Genomic DNA, 5103 nt, shown 5'->3' on the forward strand with positions numbered 1-5103 from the left:
AGAGGGTCAGTACTGAGGGAGTGCCGCACTGTCAGAGGGTCAGTACTGAGGGAGTGCTGCACTGTCAGAGGGTCAGTACTGAGGGAGTGCTGCACTGTCAGAGGGTCAGTACTGAGGGAGTGCTGCACTGTCAGAGGGTCAGTATTGAGGGAGTGCCGCACTGTCATGGGTCAGTATTGAGGGAGTGCTGCACTGTCAGAGGGTCAGTATTGAGGGAGTGCCGCACTGTCAGAGGGTCAGTACTGAGGGAGTGCTGCACTGTCAGAGGGTCAGTACTGAGGGAGTGCTGCACTGTCAGAGGGTCAGTACTGAGGGAGTGTCACACTGTCAGAGGGTCAGTACTGAGGGAGTGTCACACTGTCAGAGGGTCAGTACTGAGGGAGTGTCACACTGTGAGTGGGTCAGTACTGAGGGAGTGCCGCACTGTCAGAGGGTCAGTACTGAGGGAGTGCCACACTGTCAGAGGGTCAGTACTGAGGGAGTGCCGCACTGTCACAGGGTCAGCACTGAGGGAGTGCCGCACTGTCAGAGGGTCAGTACTGAGGGAGTGCTGCACTGTCACAGGGTCAGCACTGAGGGAGTGCCGCACTGTCAGAGGGTCAGTACTGAGGGAGTGCTGCACTGTCAGAGGGTCAGTACTGAGGGAGTGCCGCACTGTCAGAGGGTCAGTACTGAGGGAGTGCTGCACTGTCAGAGGGTCAGTACTGAGGGAGTGCCGCACTGTCAGAGGGTCAGTACTGAGGGAGTGCCGCACTGTCAGAGGGTCAGTACTGAGGGAGTGCCGCACTGTCAGAGGGTCAGTACTGAGGGAGTGCCGCACTGTCAGAGGGTCAGTACTGAGGGAGTGCCGCACTGTCAGAGGGTCAGTACTGAGGGAGTGCCACACTGTCAGAGGGTCAGTACTGAGGGAGTGCCGCACTGTCACAGGGTCAGCACTGAGGGAGTGCTGCACTGTCAGAGGGTCAGTACTGAGGGAGTGCCACACTGTCAGAGGGTCAGTACTGAGGGAGTGCCGCACTGTCACAGGGTCAGCACTGAGGGAGTGCCGCACTGTCAGAGGGTCAGTACTGAGGGAGTGCTGCACTGTCACAGGGTCAGCACTGAGGGAGTGCTGCACTGTCAGAGGGTCAGTACTGAGGGAGTGCTGCACTGTCACAGGGTCAGCACTGAGGGAGTGCTGCACTGGCAGAGGGTCAGTCCTGAGGGAGTGCCGCACTGTCAGAGGGTCAGTACTGAGGGAGTGCCGCACTGTCAGAGGGTCAGTACTGAGGGAGTGCTGCACTGTCAGAGGGTCAGTACTGAGGGAGTGCTGCACTGTCAGAGGGTCAGTACTGAGGGAGTGCTGCACTGTCAGAGGGTCAGTATTGAGGGAGTGCCGCACTGTCAGAGGGTCAGTATTGAGGGAGTGCTGCACTGTCAGAGGGTCAGTATTGAGGGAGTGCCGCACTGTCAGAGGGTCAGTACTGAGGGAGTGCCGCACTGTCAGAGGATCAGTACTGAGGAGTGCCGCACTGTCAGAGGGTCAGTCCTGAGGGAGTGTCACACTGTCAGAGGGTCAGTACTGAGGGAGTGTCACACTGTGAGTGGGTCAGTACTGAGGGAGTGCCGCACTGTCAGAGGGTCAGTACTGAGGGAGTGTCGCACTGTCAGAGGGTCAGTACTGAGGGAGTGCCGCACTGTCAGAGGGTCAGTACTGAGGGAGTGTCGCACTGTCAGAGGGTCAGTACTGAGGGAGTGCCGCACTGTCTGAGGGTCAGTACTGAGGGAGTGCCGCGCTGTCAGAGGGTCAGTACTGAGGGAGGGCTGCACTGTCAGAGGGTCAGTACTGAGGGAGGGCCGCACTGTCAGAGGGTCAGTACTGAGGGAGTGCTGCACTGTCAGATGGTCAGTACTGAGGGAGGGCCGCACTGTCAGAGGGTCAGTACTGAGGGAGTGCTGCACTGTCAGATGGTCAGTACTGAGGGAGTGCCACACTGTCAGAGGGTCAGTACTGAGGGAGTGCCGCACTGTCAGAGGGTCAGTACTGAGGGAGTGTCACACTGTCAGAGGGTCAGTACTGAGGGAGTGCCGCACTGTCACAGGGTCAGCACTGAGGGAGTGCTGCACTGTCAGAGGGTCAGTACTGAGGGAGTGCCACACTGTCAGAGGGTCAGTACTGAGGGAGTGCCGCACTGTCACAGGGTCAGCACTGAGGGAGTGCTGCACTGTCAGAGGGTCAGTACTGAGGGAGTGCTGCACTGTCAGAGGGTCAGTACTGAGGGAGTGCCGCACTGTCACAGGGTCAGCACTGAGGGAGTGCTGCACTGTCAGAGGGTCAGTACTGAGGGAGTGCTGCACTGTCAGAGGGTCAGTACTGAGGGAGTGCTGCACTGTCACAGGGTCAGCACTGAGGGAGTGCTGCACTGTCAGAGGGTCAGTCCTGAGGGAGTGCCGCACTGTCAGAGGGTCAGTACTGAGGGAGTGCTGCACTGTCAGAGGGTCAGTACTGAGGGAGTGCTGCACTGTCAGAGGGTCAGTACTGAGGGAGTGCTGCACTGTCAGAGGGTCAGTATTGAGGGAGTGCCGCACTGTCAGAGGGTCAGTATTGAGGGAGTGCTGCACTGTCAGAGGGTCAGTATTGTGGGAGTGCCGCACTGTCAGAGGGTCAGTACTGAGGGAGTGCCGCACTGTCAGAGGGTCAGTACTGAGGGAGTGCTGCACTGTCAGAGGGTCAGTACTGAGGGAGGGCCGCACTGTCAGAGGGTCAGTACTGAGGGAGTGTCACACTGTCAGAGGGTCAGTACTGAGGGAGTGTCACACTGTGAGTGGGTCAGTACTGAGGGAGTGCCGCACTGTCAGAGGGTCAGTACTGAGGGAGTGTCGCACTGTCAGAGGGTCAGTACTGAGGGAGTGCCGCACTGTCAGAGGGTCAGTACTGAGGGAGTGTCGCACTGTCAGAGGGTCAGTACTGAGGGAGTGCCGCACTGTCTGAGGGTCAGTACTGAGCGAGTGCCGCGCTGTCAGAGGGTCAGTACTGAGGGAGGGCCGCACTGTCAGAGGGTCAGTACTGAGGGAGGGCCGCACTGTCAGAGGGTCAGTACTGAGGGAGTGCTGCACTGTCAGATGGTCAGTACTGAGGGAGGGCCGCACTGTCAGAGGGTCAGTACTGAGGGAGTGCTGCACTGTCAGATGGTCAGTACTGAGGGAGGGCCGCACTGTCAGAGGGTCAGTACTGAGGGAGTGTCACACTGTCAGAGGGTCAGTACTGAGGGAGTGTCACACTGTCAGAGGGTCAGTACTGAGGGAGGGCCGCACTGTCAGAGGGTCAGTGCTGAGGGAGTGTCACACTGTCAGAGGGTCAGTACTGAGGGAGTGCCACACTGTCAGAGGGTTAGTACTGAGGGAGGGCCGCACTGTCAGAGGGTCAGTACTGAGGGAGTGTCACACTGTCAGAGGGTCAGTACTGAGGGAGTGTCACACTGTGAGTCGGTCAGTACTGAGGGAGTGCCGCACTGTCAGAGGGTCAGTACTGTGGGAGTGTCGCACTGTCAGAGGGTCAGTACTGAGGGAGTGCCGCACTGTCAGAGAGTCAGTACTGAGGGAGAGTCGCATTGTCAGAGGGTCAGTACTGAGGGAGTGTCGCACTGTCAGAGAGTCAGTACTGAGGGAGTGCCGCAGTGCCTGAGGGTCAGTACTGAGGGAGTGTCGCACTGTCAGAGGGTCAGTGCTGAGGGAGTGCCGCAGTGTGTGAGGGTCAGTACTGAGGGAGTGTCGCACTGTCAGAGGGTCAGTACTGAGGGAGTGCCGCACTGTCTGAGGGTCAGTACTGAGGGAGTGCCGCACTGTCAGAGGGTCAGTACTGAGGGAGTGCTGCACTGTCAGAGGGTCAGTACTGAGGGAGTGTCGCACTGTCAGAGGGTCAGTACTGAGGGAGTGCCCTACTGTCAGAGGGTCAGTACTGAGGGAGTGTCGCTCTGTCAGAGGGTCAGTACTGAGGGAGTGCTGCACTGTCAGAGGATCAGTACTGAGGGAGTGCCGCACTGTCAGAGGATCAGTACTGAGGGAGTGTTGCACGGTCAGAGGATCAGTACTGAGGGAGTGCCGCACTGTCAGAGGATCAGTACTGAGGGAGTGTTGCACGGTCAGAGGGTCAGTATTGAGGGAATGCCGCACTGTCAGAAGGTCAGTACTGAGGGAGTGCTGCACTGTCAGAGGGTCAGTACTGAGGGAGTGCCACACTGTCAGAGGGTCAGTACTGAGGGAGGGCCACACTGTCAGAGGGTCAGTACTGAGGGAGTGCCGCACTGTCAAAAGGTCAGTACTGAGGGAGTGTCGCACTGTCAGAGGGTCAGTACTGAGGGAGTGCTGCACTTTCAAAGGGTCAGTACTGAGGTTGTGTCGCACTGTCAGAGGATCAGCACTGAGCGAGGATCGCATTGTCAGAGGGTCAGTACTGAGGGAGTGCTGCACTGTCAGAGGGTCAGTACTGAGGGAGTACTGCATTGTCAGAGAATCAGTACTGAGGGAGTGCCGCACTGTCAGAGGGTCAGTACTGAGGGAGTATTGCACTGTCAGAGGGTTTGCACTGAGGCAGTGCCACATTGTCAGAGGATCAGTGCTGAGGGAGTGCTGCACTGTCAGAGGGTCAGTACTGAGGGAGTGCCGCACTGTCAGAGGGTCAGTACTGAGGGAGTGTCGCACTGTCAGAGGGTCAGTACTGAGGGACTGTTGCACTGTCAGAGGGTCAGTACTGAGGGAGTGCCGCACTGTCAGAGGGTCAGTACTGAGGGAGTGTTACACTGTCAGAGTGTCAGTACTGAGGGAGTGCCGCACTGTCAGAGGTTCAGTACTGAGGGAGTGCCGCACTGTCAGAGGGTCAGTACTGAGGGAGTGCCCTACTGTCAGAGTGTCAGTACTGAGGGAGTGCCGCACTGTCAGAGTGTCAGTACTGAGGGAGTGCCGCACTGTCAGAGGGTCAGTACTGAGGGAGTGTTGCACTGTCAGAGGGTCAGTTCTGAGGGAGTGCCGCACTGTCAGAGGGTCAGTACTGAGGGAGTGCCGCACTGTCAGAGGGTCAGTACTGAGGGAGTGCCCTACTGTCAGAGGGTCAGTACTGAGGGAGTG

The sequence above is a fragment of the Chiloscyllium punctatum genome, chromosome 30 (assembly GCF_047496795.1).
Source record: "Chiloscyllium punctatum isolate Juve2018m chromosome 30, sChiPun1.3, whole genome shotgun sequence".
Taxonomy (NCBI): Eukaryota; Metazoa; Chordata; class Chondrichthyes; order Orectolobiformes; family Hemiscylliidae; genus Chiloscyllium; species Chiloscyllium punctatum.